Below are 19,214 nucleotides of genomic sequence, written 5' to 3'. Positions count from 1 at the left end.
TATTAGTTATAAAAGGAGTAACTGACAACAAACTGCCCCAAATGCTCTTAATATAATTTAATGATGGAAAACTAGAAATAACTATCAGTGGTTGTCACAGGTTTGAATCTAGACCTGATTAGTCATGATGGCAAATTATTTGTCAGGTGGCTTTTGTACAGAAATTGGGTAGTCTCAGACCATCTTCTGATCAACAAGTGAGTCATACTCAGTGTGAAGTGGTGGTGCCTGGTGGGCTGCACATTACAGCTTGCAAATCAGGATAAAAAAGGTAAGCTGAAATGACTAGGACTGTACACTTAATCTCTGTGTGAGAGGCCTCCAGGACATATTACCAGTGTTTCTTTTTTGAGCTTTCAGATCACCTTGGGAACTACAGAACTTATTTTATACTGATTTAATAGTTTTGTGGTTGATTATAACTATGGGCCATGGTGAACCCCAAGTGACTGTGTGTGAAGCTCTAGAATATAGAGCTATTCTGGACTGACAAAACAATAAGATGACCTTTCTATTGTGTTGTGCTGTCATCCTACCAGGACCCTACCAGGATTCTAGGTCTAGTGAAACCAAACCCAAACAAATTCTGGTCTTGTCCAATAAGTGAGAAAGTGACTTTTTGGGGTAAATTCCGATCCCATAATGCCTCCATCATTAATTGTTTATTGCACCCATGACTGGAAGTGCATTGTCTTTGTACATAACATATTTTCCAACCACAATTTTCCATTGGTAAATGGAAGCTGTTGTGCAATTAAAGTGAGTAATTAAGAGTACAGTGGCTTGTGGGAGGAAATACTGTCTTCTTGTTAGAACAAGTGAATAGTAGCATAACTAGGGGGCAAACAAGCACCAGCCCTGGATGCTGACTTAAAGTGGGTACCAGTATGAGCCCACCTACCCCTAAGGAGTCTTTGCTATGGCAGGCACAGATGACCATAGCTGGGCAAGGGCAAGGGGATGGAATGATGCCTCTCTCTTCCAGGAGGCTTTGCCATGGCTGGCATAGTTCTGCAAAAGGGGAATGGAGAGAGCAAGCAGGGCATGAGGAGCATCCCCCATGGAGTCCACACTGCTGTCTGTCTCTCAGCTGCTGTAGCCTGAACCCAGGTTGCTACAGAACAGTGGATGCATCTACACATACACTTTAATATGTGTAAACCTATTTTAATGCGTATTAAAGCATCACAGAAAACTGTGCTTTTGCTAATGTGCCTTAAAATAGGCTAATGTGCCCTTTTCTAGTACCTTACAATGGAGGTACTAAATTTAATGTGCATTAGCAAAAGCACATTAATGAATGTGTAGGCATGTCCAGTAGCAGTTGCTGTTTGAGTAAGGAGAATTAAAACTCTGCTTCTCCTTTGCTAGTCCTCTCCCTGCCCCTCTTTTCCCCCCACCCCCTCCTTCCCACAGTGTCATAATCCTTCCCCTCTGACTTCTACTTCCAGCACTGAAAGATCTTGCTAGGCCTCTGCAAGTGAGATAACCTGTTATTACCAATATGTAAAAAGTGCTTTTATTTAAATTTAAAAAGATAGATTGTTCCTCAAGGCAGAGTCCTCAGCAAAGAGTGATATATGACAGCTAAAATGACTGCAAAAATGCCTTAGAATTTCCCCCAGAGATGCTGAGATTCACCCACCAAGTGAGTTCCTAAATCCATTGGCTTCATTGGAGTTGGGATTTCACTCAGAGTAAGAAACTGCCCTGCCTTAATAAGCCAACAATTTTTATAATTTTGTCTTCATTGTCCTTGAAATTCTATTTGGCCATTAGTATGGAGAATGAGCTGACATAAAACAGAGTTGTAGCAGCATTTGCTAGCCAAAAGGAGAAGAGACTATATTCATTTGCAAGAGGATCAGACTGAAGGGAAGTAGGCATATAGACAGGGTTAAGGAAGAGGAGACTAGAGTATGTATACCACTCAAAGCTGCTATATAGAAGTAGCTAGAACTACAAAAATATCCAGGTCTGGGTGATTTTTCTGGATGCTGTTATTGCTGGATTAATGGGCCACTCACTCATCCATCCATACTTCTCCTTGGATAATTAATAGGAAATGAAACATATCTACCCTGTGACTTCAATAAGGAAGACTAGAATGAGCTTGACTGAGTTTAATACTCTCACTGGAGTCATTTCAGGTGGGAGACAGGGACTGCCAAGGGAAAAGGGGATGTCGAACCTGAGAGCTGTTAATACAATCATGATAGTACTGTCGGTTTTGGCCAGTGTAGTTAATGTAACTATATTATAAGGTTAATTATCACAGCATAGGAAATATAGTCCATGTAATTCCATGCCCCAGAGGAAGATGAGTGAAGGACTAAGTATACTAAAAAAAAAAATTATCAGAGATTGTAGAAGAATCTTGAAGGCTCTATGGACAGAACTGTTATGGAATATCATCTGTACATTTGCATATCCTGTTATCTGTGCATTGAAATAATTAGTCTGGGACCCTGAGGATGAATTATTAGCTGGATTATAGAAAGCAGGAAAAGGCGCCTTGGATATATAACAGCTGTCACTTGAATCCACTGAACCTTAACACAGACTTTATATCTTAAAAAGATTTTCCCAAGGATTTCATTTTCTATTTATTTTCCTCACGATGGGCTGAGTTTTTAAGCACCTTGAGATGCAAAATTGCTAGCTGTTTTTGAAAATATTATGTTGCCAAGGGGCATGAGAAGCTTTGCCATCATAAAATAAATAGCTCTGCACTTGATTGTCTTAATACTTCCTCATTGCAAAACTGCTTCCCTGCAAAACTGCTGTTACTTCTCCAGCTCGGATTCTGGCTTGTAACCTACTCTTGTTTTTTCAGCTCTCATACATAATTTCCCTCATCAACCAACCCATAGGCAACTACCTCCAAACTGCTGCCCACACATCAGGTTTCTTTCTCCAGAGAGCTGATTCTTGCTCCCTCTACGATTAAAATTGCCAATTTCTATGCTTTGGTCATGTCTAATGATATTTTGTGAGTTTCTTAAATTCCCAGCTCCTGGAGACAGGTGATTACACAAGAATCTCAGCTCCCATTTAAAAAGAGAAGTTTTATACCTCATGACTGTTACAGAGGAATCTAGAAAGATCAACTTGTGAAGGCTAGGACTTCAAAAGACAAATACAAAATAATCCAATACTTGTTATTTTCTCTTCTGGTTTTTGGGGCAAGATATAAGGTTTTTGAAAACTTGGGGTGATAAGTTGTCAAGGTCTTTTACTTCCTTATACATGCCATGTCTATACAATGTCAGCATGGATTCAAAAACATTGCCAGGTAAATATGCCCTTCTCCTTTCTCCTGCTCTGTACATGCCAAAGGCTTAAAAAAAAAAAATCTAAAGCCTTCTGGTGTGTGACCAAAGACTTTGTAGGGCTACTCTTAGCATTGGGCATACTTACTGAAGCATCCCTGATGTGCTCAGTGCTATTCTAACATCGCTACATGAGGGTTTCTTTTGGCCACTGGCCTACGTAGAACAGGAATGACTGGGCTTGGCATATTTTCACAGTGCCACTCCCTAGTACAGCCCAATGTGGCTTAGACATGCACACAGTTCTGTATTAGCAGATACTTGGGAGAGACCCCTGCCTGTCACATACCGATCTGTTCTCTACCCTATTTCTTACAGCTCATTCAAGGGTGGTGGCGTTGCAAAGTCCCGCATATTCATTATGCTTTGACTTGCAGTTGAGATATTCTTTTCATAAAGCTTAAACCAAAAAAAAACCCAGTATATTCTGAGACTAGATTAAGACACAGATGCTGCCAATAACAAATTAGTGAGTCAGTACATTTTCTGCTTGGGAACTGATTAGAAGGCAATAAAATTACTTACAGGGTTTGATTTCAAATATTAGTTTTCTCCCCTTTAAATTGCATTAGTTATGTCTAATTATAGGTACAGTTAGTGGTAATCAATTTAAAACATCATGCTGTGAGTTGCCTGTATACATAAAGACTCAGAATATTAGAGGATTTTCGAATGCCATGTGATTTTCATTTATGATTTGATTACATAGGTAATTCAAATGTGACAGACTCTGATACTGCTTTGTTGGAACAAATTGGTGACTTTAACTTGTTTCCCTATTTTTGCCTTCAGGAAGGCAACAGAAATAGAGTTCTGATCTTCTTGCCACGCACAGTTCATGAAGCATTTAATCCCTTTGAACTGGGACTTAGGTTTCTCTCTTTCTATTCTGGTGTCCATTGGAAGCCAAGAACATTGCCAAACCTGCTGCTGTCAAACAGCTGAATGAAAAAAAACAGGTATAGGTGGGCTGGTAGATTATACTAGAATAGTTTAAATGCCAAAGTGTGTCACAGAAGCTATGAAATACTAGTGTGTAATACTGTTTTTCTTAATAATTGAGTTGTTACTTGATTACAGTAAAACACTAAACTATTTAGTTACTATAGAAAATATTATGCTATTTAGTATTTAATAAGAATCAATACAAATATTACAAATTGGTTTATCCCCCCTAAAAATTAAAGACTTGACCTCAAGTACAGTATCTATTCCAACTATGAAACAACAAAAAATAAACTGCACCAAAAAAACCATTAATTTGAAACTATGCTCTTCAAAAGTTTTACATGATGTATAAGAGCCACTAAGCTTTAGTGGATTGTGCATAGATGAGTTTCCTTTAGAAAACCCTGATTTAGACTGCAATCATGGAAACATACAAGCCTTGGTTTATACATGAGTATTCTCATGAACTTTAATAGGAATATTCATGTACAATAAAGTAAAGCATGTTACATAAACATTGGCAAGATGGGGGCTTTAGTAGGTTGAGGTAAATTCTTTTTCTGGAGATGGTGTAATTAAAGCTCATCAGGGATTGGAGTTTTTATGTGGAATTTTAAGTTTGTTAAGAAATGTTCATTATGAATCAGAAATAAAAGTAGAATTTTTAAAATTTTCCCAAAATGAAAATGTAAAATATAAAGATTAAGAATGACTTATGTTTTGATAGAGTTGAAAATCTAATTTCTATAGATTTCACTGTTTTTAAACTGTGTTTGTATTAATTTAATGATATATTCTGTAGTGTTTAAAATATTTTACACATATTTAGATAAAAGGTACATAATATACACTATGAAACATCATATATCATTATAGCAAATCACAGAATCATGGAAGAGTGGGACCTCAGGAGGTCACCTCATCTAACCTCCTGCTCAAGGCAGGATCATTCCTGTCTAAAGTATTCCAGACAAGCATCTATCTAATTTGGTCTTAAAAGCTTCCAGGGAGGGAGATCCCATAACCGTTCTAAGTAACCTGTTCCAATGTTTAATTATCTGCACAGTGAGAAAATTCTGCCTTGTATCCAATTTAAATTATCCGTGCTGCAATTTAAGACTGTTAGTCCTTCGTCCTGACCCCTGAGGCCATAGAACTGAGTCTAATTACCACCCTTTTTATAAGTACCCAGAGGCACACCAAGCTCATTCAGTGCCTGGGGTGATGGGGGAGGAGGTATGCTGATCATTGTAGTGGGAAGTGAAGGAAAGGACGTTTTACCTGTCTTGGGCTCTTTGAACACCGAAGGCAGCAGTTGCTACTGCTGCTGTAGCAGCATTGGCTTTGGAGGCAGCAGCCCCATTGTGCAGGCTTCCTGGGAGCTTTGCTTGGTGCCCTATTGGCTCCCCACCAACCTCAGATATTCTATTGGGCACAGAGGCAAGGATTATGGCAAGGATTATGCCCTACTATGGCAAGGACTCCTGGGGCAAGGGAGAAGCACCATTCCACTTGCCCTCCATTCCTCTAGATATGCCGATGGGTGCAAGCTTGTGCTGCCTGGATAACGTGGTTGAGCAGCATAGGGATACCCTTGCCATAGCAAAGACTCATGGGAGCGGGTTGAGATCCTGATGCCTCCCCTTAGTTTGCATCTGATGCTGGTGTCCTGCTCACCTGTCCTACCCCCACTCCCGAGTTACACTACTGTAACTACCTTTTGGTTATGTGAAGGCTCTTATCAGGACCCTTCTTTATTGTCTCTTCTCCACACTAAATAATAATAGTTCTTCCAACCTTTTCTCATTAGTCATGTGTCCTAGACCTCAAGTCATTTTTGTTGCTCTCCTCTGGTCTCTTTTGAGCTTGTTCATCTCTTTCTTCAAGTATGGTGCCCAAAACTGTATTTTCATGCAATAAAAAAATAAAAATGGAATGTTGTGATACCGTTACAATACAGTATACTTTGACACTATTGAAACAAAATATTTCAACTTTCCCACTGAACTATGCAATCAAAATCAACTTCTTTTGCAAAATGTTTTAATGTTTGATGAAATGCCATTATTCTCCAGCAGAGAACTGAAAACTGAAAATGCTTTGACAACTCTAGTGTGAGAACCGTTTTAGATATTATGTTTCTAACACTTAACTATAGTAATATTTCAAAACCAGAGAACTGTTTATAGAAACACATATAATTTTCTTTGGTTGATTGGCTGGTTCATGGACTGACATAGCTAAAATTTTGTATTTTTGTTGGTAAAGAGGAATCCAAAGGAAATATTTCTCTGGTGCTCAGAATTATAGAGGGCTTTCTAAGAAACCCACTACCAACAGACTAATGATTTTTACCTACTCACACACAAAAGGAATAGTATGTGATCATACTGCTATAAACACAGTAGACCAAATTCAGACATGAAGATACCTTTATTGCCTTTATTGTGGTTCCACATGTTTAAACCAGGTCTAGGTTTGATCCAAAATATTAAATGTTACAACTTAGTAATATTATGCCAAGTGTTGTAAACTTTGACCAATTATTGTGTGAATCTCACCACATCTGGTATTTTTTTTTAATTTTCTCATGATGACATAATGTTTGCCTTCATGTCTGTTTTCATGAATTTTATTTTATTGAAAATGTCCACTATCTCCCAATGCTTTTGATTGTCCTGAGGCCACGCAAAATGGTTATTATTTCCCAGTAACCACTGCTTGTGGTAGTAAAGCTCATCGTAACAAATGGACAATTTCTTTCCCATTAAGGCTGAAGCCAAACTGCCCTCAGGGAAGATATCTGCCACTTCATGATTAGGGCTCTCTTTCCATAAGATGAGGAGACAAGAAAACATGAGAAATACAATATTGCCAACTCTGAAAGTTCAAAAGCCATGAATAAAACCCTGTAAAAAAATCAAGACTGGCCAAGAAATCATGTGCTTAGAAAAATTAAATCAAGTTTGGGGGACTGCTTCCTGATTTGTAACTTCACTACCTGTCCACGGCACAAGAAACACTGATACTATGATCCACTCGCTCAGATTTATTATGATTGGAATCACTTAGTAGGAGGTCTTTTCAGCAGTTCCAACCAATATCAGGTCCCCATTGTGATAGGTAATATAAACACATGCACACAATGGTCACATCTACATGTGCATATTAATGCAACGCAATAAACCCTGGCACTTACTGTCTTGGAGTTTATTGCTCCTGGGTGCCAAGTATACACGTGTGCCTGGGACCACAGCATATCGAGCCATGTCAGAGCAGCCCCATCTGGCAGGGAGCCTGGGGGATCAGCCTGCCAGCTCGGGAGGACAGCTCTGACATGGCTTGGTGTACTGCAGAGCCAGTAGGCAGCCCCCGCATTGAAGTACCCTCATGCCCCAGCCAGCCAGGTCAGCATTTACATGTGCGCCGTTGCATAGTAAAACATTTCTCAGCAGGATAGTACTTGTAAATACAAGCACTTGCCTTGCTGTGGAGTTCAGTAGTTTACTGCAGCCTAACAGCCCTGTACATGTAGATGCTAAGATATTTACTATGGTGCTAATTAGGCAACTCCACAGTAAACATCTCATGTAGACACATCCAATGAGAAATACTCATTATACCAAAGAGTTCACAGTCTAGTACAACACAAGGCGAGTTTGTGATGTAGGGACTAAGGTAGGGAGCCTGGAAAAACAATGATTCTAAGGCTTATCTGACATCCACTGTCCAGGAACATCTTTTAATCTCTGCTGAGCTTGGCTGAATCTAAATTGGTAACTAATAGATCTACAGTTCTCTAGTCATCAGCCAAGGCATCAAGTGCACCAATGAGCACAACTGTCACTCCTCCAAGGCTTTCTGGAAAGATAAGCTTATTAAATCAAATTCTAATGTTTTCAGAGCTCACAAAAGGTAGGATATCTTCTGCCTGGACACAACCAAAAAATCACCTGCATGTTGGTTTCAGTCTGAATCCCTTTCTTTTAAATGAAAAGGCTCTTTCCCAAGTTTTTCAAGGGAAAGCTCCTACGAACCAGAACAGAAACAGCAGCAAAATAATAAGAACAACAACAACAACATCTAAGTTAATTTCTATGTTTTGTCATACAAAACCATGGATTAATGACAGTAGAGAGAAAGATGACAAAAGATGATCTCATAGTTAAAACAGATGAATGGTGTCCTGGAAAATTAGATTTTCTCTCTGCCTCTGACAAGGATTTGGTATGTGACACTGGGTAAATCCCTTATATTCAGCTTTTTAAAGGAGATCACTAATTGTGTGCTCCTCATTTTCTGAGTGCCCAGGAGCCCCTAGGGCCTTATTTACAGAAATGTTGAGTGCCACTAGCATTTTTCCTGTTAGTAGGAGCTGGGCTTTAAATGCAAAGTGATCGTGTTCTGTACCCTGAAAATTCAGGCAGATATATAACTGTGATGACAATGATGGAAAAGACCAAGAATGAAATTATTAATTCTTTCTTTAGAGGGGGATTGTGGGTTAGGATAGCGTGCAGTTAGTGAAATCTGAGGGTCACATATTGAACAATGGGGGGGGGGGGGATATTAAATCTCTGCTCATTAAGTGAGCCCTGTCCATTCTGTATGTGGACTGAGGCAGGAGTCTTATGGCAAAAAATAGTAGGTAACACATAATTAAAGACTCTGTCATAATGCAGACACAATGAAGCCAAATTAAGATTGCTCCAGCAACCTTAATTTTGAATTTCCTAACTTGACTTTGCAAACTTTGTGTGTGTGGTTTTTTTTATATGGTTTTTTTTTTTTTTTTTGCGAGTTACATGTATGTTTTATGTCTCCCAGGTGCTACAAACCTTTGAAATCTAAAGTTCAAGTTCAACTTAAAAGAAATCCAAACATGTTACGTTATGAAAATGCAGAATTAGGGCACTCAAATAAATTTAACTATACCCTGTTGTGAAACCAGGCACTAGTCACCTGTTATGATTAAGGAATTTTAGGGTCTCTGCTCCCATATTATGTTAGCCTGCTTTTTAAAAGCACATTACATTTTTTTCTTTTAATTTATATATATATTTCCCTCATGGCATCAGTCCCCGATTAAGAAGAAAGGTTCCATTATGAAGAATATAATAGGGGGAGGGAAGGGACATGGAAAGATGGGGAAAAGATAGTTAATCTAATATTGTCAGATGGGGGTTTTGCATATGTCTAAGAGAATTAAGTCCACAGCTTTTTGGGGGAGAATTTCAGCATACAAATCTTATTGAATCTCAATGGAAATTATTTGCCTGACTTTCTTGGATGTATTTCAGAATACTCCTTAAAGTTTATCTGCATTGGTAAGGTTTGTACACGCAACCTCTTTCCCCTCTCTTGATTTTACTTCTTCCTGTCACTATCAGGCTACCCGATCCTAACTTCATATTGACTTCCTATGCTATAAACTTTGGAAAGCACAACCACACACTGAATATTGCCTATGAAATATGCATGCTTGTACATAGGGAAGATGGAACAGTACTCCTCCAACTCTTTGTTAGTATGTCCACTCAGCTCTTCTAGAATAGGGAAAAAAGCTGGATGTAAGGATGGCATCGTAATCACTTCTTTCCTTGCCCGTTGCCTTTTCAGTGTAGCTTAAACTTAAAAGCGACAGGAAGAACTAGAGAGACAGCAAAATAGCTTCAGAGAACACTCCATCAGTCTGGTGTATATTAGATTATATGAACATCTCTGTGAAGATAAATAGAACTAAAAAGTGCTATTCAAATGCCAGACAATACCAAAGGAACCCAACCTGTAACAATATCTCACAAGGATAATTAGGAAAGCCAAAACACCTGTATACTGTACTTACCTACAGGGGGACAAAGAAGTGGAAGACTTTTATTATGTTAGGAAAGAATGGGAAGGGATGTATTAAAGCTTAATTCCGATCTTTCAACTTTACTTTTGACAACATTCTGGTTTCTTCAGCCTGCCAATTAAACCAGTCCATTGCCAGTCTCAATGAAGCTTATATTTCATTTATATTAGTCATAGACACTTAATATATTTTAATTGCTTTAAGGTTTTTTTGTTGTTTCTTGCAATGTATTTGAAAGGCCTTTATTATTTTGATGAGCTTTATAAAGTATTACATAGCTACATGCAGGATAAAAATAAGATTTTGGGAGAACATCAACTCTGTCTGCACCTCCTAACTTGTATAAGGAATTGACAATGTATAGAAGGAGAAGAAACTCCAAAAGAGACACCAGAGGAGGAGGTAAGTAGTCAGGAGGTAAGTGCTCCCAGCCGTAGGAATGGAAGCTAGGTGTGTAGGGAGGGGAGGGGAGGGGACTCTCTCCTGAGGGGCATAGAGGGACCTATCTGCCATCCAGACCCCTTGGCCCAAGAGGTCTGCTGCCTTCCTGGGGCTTGCATCTGGGGCATTGTGGAGAGGATCCCCAGGCTCGTCTGTCCCTCCAACTACTACTCCATGCAGGCATGAATGACACAGCGAGGAGTAATCTGGACCGGGTCATGAGTGACTTCAGGGCTCTGGGGTCAAGGGACTGGGGGCTCAAATAGTTTTTTCTTCTGTGCTCCCTGTTGTAGGCCATGGACCCAGGAGGGAAAGCTGTGTGGAAGAAGTAAACAGATGCCTCCGACAGTGGTGCTACCAGGAGGGCTTCAGTTTCTTCGACCACAGCGCACTCTTCAGGGAGAGAAGACTCCTGGGATGAGATGGCATCCACCTTACATGGAGAGGTAAGTCCCTGTTCTCATCCAGGATGCCTGATCTACTAGACAGGGCTTTAAACTGACTTTGCTGGGGGATGGGGAAACTCCAAGTGGAGCATGCCTGTGTACTGGCACACAGGAAAGCTCCCACATGGAAGACACTAAAATGGCATTTTCAAAAACAGTTAACAGAACAGTTCTCCCACAGTGTCTCAGGAAATCGAGGATGTTAGTCAGGGGCCTCAGCTGCCTGTACACCAATGCCACGAGCATGGGGAACAAGCAGGAGAAGCTAGCCCTCCTGCTCTCTGGTGGGCAATATGACCTGGTAGGGATCACGGAGTCCTGGTGGGACTCCTTTCATGACTGGAGCATAGCCATAAAGGGTTACATCCTGTCCAGAAGGGACCAAGCAGGGAGAAAAGGCAGAGGGGCAGCTCTCTATGTGAGGGAGCAGTACACCTCTCTGGAGGCTGACAGTGGCTCCAAAGATAAGCAGCTTGAAACTCTCTGGGTCAAGCTTCGGGAGAGGGTGGGCAAGGTGAGAGAGACTTAATTGTGGGCGTTTACTACAGGACACCAAACCAAGGGGAGGAGCTTGATCTGGAGTTCTCGCAAGAACTGAGAGGCTGCGCATGCAAGGGACTTGGTTGTCATGGGCAACTTTAATTACCCGGACATAGATTGGGAGGAATGCTCAGCTGGGTCAGATTGGTCATGTAGCTTCTTAACTGTAATCGAGGAGCTCTTTCTGATCCAGGAAGTGCAAGGGCCAACCAGAGATACTGCACTCCTAAACTTGGTCTTGGCCAAAGGAGATGATCTGGTGTGTGGCTTGAACATTAAGGGTAACCTGGGCGACAGTGACCACGAGCTCATCAGGTTCACTGTCTGCCACAAGGCTGACAAATCAACTAGCAGGATTGAAGTCCTGGACTTCAAAAATACTGACTTCAACAGGCTCAGGGCATTAGTAGGGGAGGCAATGTGGGACCAGAGATAGAAGGTCAATGGGGTGTATGAAGAGTGGTAGTTCCTTAAGGACACAATCCTTAAAGCACAAGTGAAAACCGTTCCCATGAAGAGGAAAGGTAACAGAATGGCTGGCAAGCCCTCTGGCTCAATAGAGACATTGCAGTCCTCTTGAAAAAGAAAAAAGAGGCATATACACAGTGGAAGCTAGGGACAGTCCTCAAGGATGACTATACAACAGTGGTCTGCACTTGTAGGGAAATGATTAGGAAAGTTAAGGCAACGACTAAGTTTAAGTTAGCCAAGGGAATCAAGGACAATAAGGAGTCTTTCTTTAAGTATGTAGGGAGCAGAGGGAAAACAAATGGAAGTGTGCGGCTCCTGCTTAACACCTTGGAAAACTGGTAATGGACACTCAAGAAAAAATTTAACTCCTGAATGCCCACTTTGCTTTGGTACTTCATTGGACTACGGGGAGAGACAAGCAAGATAAGGATCACAGGATGTGTAGTGGGAATGATAGGCTTCCCACTGTGGATGCTGAGCTGATGCAAAACCAACTAGAAAAGCTAGTCATAAGTCAGCAGGACCAGATGGACTTAATCCGAAAGTGCTGATGGAGCTGGCTGAGGTCATCGTGGAACCCCTGGCAAAACTCTTCCAGAAATCGTGGCACACAGGGGAGATCCTTGAGGACTGGAAGAGGACCAACATTGTGCCCATCTTCAAGAAGGGGAAGAGGAAGGACCTGGGCAACTATAGGCCAATCAGCCTAACCTCTATCTCAGGGAAAATCTTGGAAAAAAACTCATTAAAGAATCTATGTGCAATATTCTCATTGAGGGTAAGATTCTGAATGACAGCAAGCATGGCTTCATTGTGGGTAGGTCTTGTCTTACCAATCACATCTCCTTTTATGAACAGGTCTTTCACCACCTGGACATGGGAGAGAAGGTCGACATTATATACCTAGATTTCCAAAAGGCTTTTGATCTAGTATCCAGTATCCCACAGTATCCTTGTGGAAAAATTGGAAGATTGTGGGCTTAACTACTCAGCAGTTCAGTGGGTGGAAAACTGGCTGCATGGTAGGACCCAGAGAGTTCTCATAAATGGATCTGTGTTGTCCTGGTGAGACGTGGTTAGTGGTGTCCCTCAGGGGTCTGTGCTTGGACTGGTGCTTTCAACATCTTTATCAATGATTTGGATGTGGGGGTGAAAAGCTCACTGGCCAAGTTTGCAAATGACACCAAGCTATGGGGAAGTGTGGAAATGCCAGAGGATAGGTTGCATATACACGCAGACCTGGACAGGCTGGAGAGTTGGGCGGACTGGAACCAGACGAAGTGTAACGTGCTCCATCTGGGGGCAAACAATCCCCAACATAGCTACAGACTCGGTGGTGAGAATTTGACTTGCACCACGACTGAAAGGGACCTATGGGTGGTGATGGACCATTGCATGAACATGAGCCAGCAGTGAGATGATGTGGCCAGTAGGGCAAACAACATGCTGGCATGCACTAACTGTTGCATCTCATGCAAAACTAAGGAAGTGATACTCCCACTGTACTCAGCACTGGTGAGACCACAGCTGGAGTACTGCATCCAGTTCTGGGTGCCTCACTTCAACAAGGACATGGAAAAACTTGAGAGGGTCCAGAGAAAAGCCACCTGTATGATCAGGGACTTGCAAGACAAGCCATATGAGGACAGGCTGAGGGACTTGGGCCTCTTCAGCCTACAGAAGAGAAGGCTGAGAGGGGACTTGGTAGCGGCTCACCGCTACATCAGGGGAGTACATCAAGAACTCGGTGAACAGCTGTTCACCAGGGCACTCTTGGGGAAGACCAGGAGCAATGGATACAAGCTCCTGGAAGACCACTTCAGGCTCAATTCCAGGAAAAACCCCTTCACAATCAGGGTGTCCAGACTGTCGATAAACTCCCTCCAGTGGTGGTGCAGTCACCTACCCTGGAAATCTTCAAAAGGAGACTGGACAGTCATCTCGCTGGAGTCACTTGACCCCAGTTGTCTTTTCCTGCCTAGTGCAGGGGGACTGGACCCGATGATCTACAAGGTCCCTTCCACTCCCTAACAATCTATGAATCTATGAAGCAGCTGTATGTGTGAGAGAAGTATGCTTTTCCGTTCACCTACCTATCCAAGCACTTATGTAAGAGGGATGGGCATCTAGGTTTAGCTCTAACCATAAATCAGCATATATGCCTGTCTGTTTATGGCCTGATCCAACTGCCACTGAAGAGAATAGAAAGATTCACAGATTCACAGAAGTTTAGAGCTGGAAGAGACCTTGTGAGATCATCAGGTCTAGCCCCCCCCTGCTCTATGCAGGAAAGACTGCTGGAGTGAAATAACCCCAGTAAGGTGTGCGTCTAGTCTCCTTTTGAAGATCTCCAGGGTAGGTGCCTGCACCACACCTGCTGGGAGTATATTCCATTGTCTGGTCACATGAACCATGAAGAAGTTTTTCCTTATATCCAGTCTAAAACCTTCTTCTAGGAGTTTATGACCATTGCTCCTGGTTTTCCTCTGAGGAGCTTTGATGAATAGTTGTTCACCTAATCCCTGATGCTCTCTCTTGATATATTTGTAAGCTGCCACCAAATCCCCCCAAAGTCTTCTATTTTCTCAACTGAAAAGTCCCATATCTGTCAGCTTTTCCTTGTATGACTTGCTCTTCAGGTCTCTAATCATATGAGTGGCTCTTCTCTGGACTCTCTCAAGCTTCTCCACATCCTTCTTGAAGTGTGGCACCCAGAACTGGATGCAGTACTCCAGCTGTGGCCTCACCAATGCCAAGCAGATCAGGAGAATAACTTACTTAGTTTTGCTTGAGATGCATTGGTTGATGCATGCTGGCATGTTGTTTGTTCTGCTAACTGTAGCATCACACTGGTGTCTCATATTCATTTTATGTTCAATTATGACCCTCAGGTCCCTTTCGGACACAGTACTACCTAGTGTAGCACCACTGAGTCTGTAAGGTTGCTGTGGATTTTTCCTCCCCAGATGGAGCACTTTATACTTGTCAGTGTTGAAGAGTATCTGATTCTGGTCCACCCATCTAATTAATCTGTCTAGGTTTGCCTTGATCGTCAGCCTACCCTAATGTGTGGCCACACTTTCCCACAACTTAGTGTCATGGATGAACTTTGCTAGTGTGGTTTTCACCCCCACTTCCAGATCATTGATGAAGATGTTGAAAAGCACTGGTCCAAGTACCTAACCCTGAGGGACCCCACTCTCAATTGAATGAGCATAGTTCAGGCCTTCAGTTTGCATTTTGGAATAAGTATTGTTGCCCCTACTATACTATACTATACATTATAGAATTTTACAATATTATAAGTTACATTTCATTGTATTTATTTCAATTTTAGGCATGTCTGCTGTCTTTTGTCAGGAGCTGGGACAATCACTTTTTGAGATATTTAGGTGGCCTTGGAGTTAGCAGAGAATGTGTCAAGCTTTCTGTGACAAAATGGCAGCCAGATCCAGGCAATTAATTATTTATTTGTGTATATGTGCACATAAATAATGTATCTGCTGAAAACATAGTTTCAGGAGATAGTAAACTGCTTGAAAGTTTGAATCAAATTTGGCGAATCATTTCATCCAAAAAAAAGGAAAAAATCTTTTGGGAATGATAAGATGGTTAATTTTAGCAGGGTTCCTAGGAGACAGGGCTGAACCAATTCATAAAATTTTCAGATTTAATGCAGAATGTTTGGATTACTGTGTAGTACAATCTGACAAATGTCAGATGTCAAAGTTCAACATTTGGCAATATGCACAAGGCCTGCTTCAAAACTGGGGAAAGCTGCCTATGTTTCTTGCAACAAAAAGGCCTGACCTGCTTATCAGGGGGCACACTGCCTTTTGACCTATGACTTATACATCTCTGTTTGTAGTACAGTAGAATTGATCCTTGCTGAACTCAAACAGCCTATTTCATAAGCTAATGGTTATGTTGTGAATAATGTATTATTATATTGCTGTGTTAGAATAGACACACATATATAATAATAAAAATATATGGAACTCTACAGCAGTTACTTCCTCCCTGAAGTTTTGCATTAATATATATGGTTCTTACCCCCCTTACTTCTCTTCCTTCTAAGGAAGCCATAGAAATTTGAATTGGATATTAAGCTCCTCAGGGCCTCATTCATCAAAAACCTACTTACTCAAGTGTGTCTTCATTTTTCTTAAGATCCGCTGCAGTGATCCTCCTGCCCCTTTTTGATTAATGGTATAGATAGAAAAGCTGCTAGAGCAGCTAAAGGCAAACAGTTTGGGTAGCTTGCAGGTATGTCCCATATTCAGGGCACAGGGGAAAAGTTTGCTTTTAGGAAGTGTGGGATGATCTAGGGTAGGGGTTCTCAAACTTTGTCATAGTGAGACTTACCAGCTATAAAAAAAAATGACTGCGCCTACCTATAGTTTGCTAAAACAATACAACAAATTGAGAATACTAGGCCTATATGATGCACAAAATGAATAAAAAAGTTGATGGGATTTGATCAATAAAGATTAGTTTGAGTTTCAAAATTATTTGTTTTAAGTTGAAGGGCAGTATAAATGGAAGCAATTAAATTAAAACTTCACTTCAACAATTTAGGAAACATGATACCAAACAATGATAGGTTAAGTCAATATAAAATCCATCAGTCCTACCTTATTACGAGAGGGGTGTGTTTGTTTCCTCGCTGCAAAGTAGTAGAATTTGCAGTTGCAGTGTAGAAAGGAAGAGATGTAAGTCATCTTCGTCAGAAATATGGGACCTCACTTTGTTCTGATTGAAGTTAATGTCAAGAAGCCTGACTCACATAGCTGGTAGAAGAAAAAGGACTGAGCACTTTAAGAGATGTGTTAACTCAGGAAACTCAGATTGCACCAGTAACCAAAAGTCTGTGGCTGGCATTTGTGATAATTTGTGCTGCAGTTCCTGGTTGCTTGACAGGTCAGAAAGGCTTTCCTCTTCTTCTGAGGACAGCATATTTGTGGGATCAGCTTAAAGGTGAATGGATACCTGGATCCACTGATTACATTGGATTTTAGCCACTTTAGGAATAGTATTCACGAAAATGCTCCTGGAGCTTCCCTAAGTGCTGAACAATTATGTCCTAGATACTATCAACTTACAGATCACTGCACTGTTGTATAATGTCCTCCAGTGTTGAAAACATGCAAACAGATCCCTGCTGCACACGTGAAGACCACAGTTCAAGTTTGTTAATGAATGCTGCTATCTGATCAATAGCAATTAGCACATTTGCATCTCGTCCCTGAAGTGACACATTCAGAGAATTCAGTCACTCAAATATGTCAGCTAGATGTAACAACAAAGATACGCCATGAGTGTCACTGATACACTGTAGAAGTTGGGAGTTACTATCAGCAAGAAAAATGCGGACTTTGTTCCATAGTTCACATAGTCCTGCTAGTACCTTGGCCCTGGACAGCCAAGAGCGGGCAGAGCACCACCTCCCTTGGAAGCCCATTCCAAATTTTGGCCTCCCTTACCGTGATTTTTTTCCTGATACCTAGCCTAAATTTGCTCTCTGTCAGTTTGTGACCATTGTTCCTCATTACCCCAAGAGGCGCCCTGGTGAACAGGGCATCTCCGAGTCAGAGTGATGGAGGAGAAATGCCATGTCTCTCTTCCCTGATTCCTAGTAGGCCTGTGAGACTAGGGAAGTATTTGATTCAGATTCAGCCGATTTGGAGGACAGCGATTTGATTCAGTGATTTGAATCATTGTCCCCATTCGATTCGGCCGAATCAGAATCAGAGATTCGGCACTGATTCAGAGATTAGGATCAGCTGGGGAGAGCCAGGCACAGCTGGGAGGCTGTAGGTTCTCCTGTGGCTCCTCTAGCTGTGCCTGCCTCTCTTTGGGGAGGGGAGCTGCTGGTGAAGCCCCCATGGCTCCTCTGCCCAGGCCCATCCCTCGTCCAGCCCCAGCCTCCTGGCACAAAAAATAAAATAAAAATCCCCGCACTCACTGGCTGTAGCAGCAGCAATCAGGGCCTCTGGGGGCTCAGGGCAGAGCCCCCCATGCAGTGTGGGTCATCAGGGGGCAGTGGGGATCAGCTGCCTGGCACCTGTGCTCCACTGCCCCATGGCACAGGTTCAGTGCAGCTCAGCAGGGTGCCACACGCTGTCTGGGAGCTGGGCCTGAATGGTGCCATGCTCTGGATGACACATGGAGCCGCCCCAGCTCCCAGACAGCGCATGGTGCTCTGCCAAACCGTACCACACCTGCACAACTCGACAGCTGCCACACGGGTGCCAAGCAGGGCAGAGGGGAAGATCCTCACTGCCCTGTACTGTGTGGGGGGGCTCTGCCATGAGCCCTCAGAGGCTGCTGCAGCCAGTGAGTGCAGGCCTTTTTTGTTTTTGCTTTTTTTTTTTTTTTTAAGTGCCAGTAGGCTGGGGCCCGGCAGGGGATGGGGCCAGGCAGGGCAGCCAAGGGGTCTTCTTCCATGGCTCCCTCTGCCCAGGGAGAGGCAGGTACAGCTGGAGGAGTCACAGGAAGACATGCAGCTGTTCAGCTGTGCCTGCCTCTCCCCGGCCAATCTGAATTTCTGAGTCTCTCCGAATCCTTTCCAAATCAATTCGGAGGCTTTGGATTTGATTCAGACTTTTTAATGGGTCTTCCAATTCAATGCGGATTCGGAGATTCGGTTGCCAAATTGGGTCAAATCTCTTCCTAATTGAATCGGTGACTGAAGCTTCACACAGCCCTAATCTCTAGAGTGGATATACTGGCTCTTTCCTCATGGAACCAAAGAGACTTACCTGGTGCTAATAGATTAATCCAGCTGATCTTAACTGATGCTACATGAGCTGCAGAGGAATCTTTCCCAGTCATCATTTTACAGGCTTTAGGGACCATGAGAACAGGCTTTCCCTCAGGGCCTGTGTGAGAACATTGATTGTCCCAAGCTATGCTTTGATTGGCTAGATGAGTTCTATGATGTCACTGCCACATGCCAGCTCCCAACAATGCCAAACCAGGGCTATATACCACATGCTTCCTTTTGTTGAAATGGGAATATTAAAGATGACAGGTGAAGGATAACGAAGCCTTTTGTGGGGATGTACTGAACAACGTCTGCTTTTAGTTCTATTGTGTATCGGTGATAGTGCAGAAAGCAGTGGCATCCTGCAGGTATCATACCAGAATTTGGCTCTGTACTGCCAATCATAATTGCGCAGT

General features: G+C 42.2%; 1 long non-coding RNA gene across 1 annotated transcript; it reads right to left on the bottom strand.

Moving 5' to 3' along the window:
• Positions 1 to 5,806: 5,806 nt before the first annotated feature.
• LOC132248361 (uncharacterized) lies at positions 5,807 to 18,924 on the bottom strand. Its single transcript, XR_009459540.1, has 3 exons — positions 18,794 to 18,924; positions 16,667 to 16,822; positions 5,807 to 6,181 (listed from the first exon to the last, which is right to left on the bottom strand). It is a non-coding gene; the product is annotated as an uncharacterized LOC132248361 (long non-coding RNA).
• Between the last annotated feature and the right edge of the window lie 290 nt (positions 18,925 to 19,214).

This window comes from Alligator mississippiensis, chromosome 2 (genome assembly GCF_030867095.1).
Source record: "Alligator mississippiensis isolate rAllMis1 chromosome 2, rAllMis1, whole genome shotgun sequence".
In the NCBI taxonomy this organism is placed as follows: domain Eukaryota; kingdom Metazoa; phylum Chordata; order Crocodylia; family Alligatoridae; genus Alligator; species Alligator mississippiensis.
Note: the sequence above shows the minus strand (reverse complement) of the source record. Positions and strands in the feature narration are given on the sequence as shown.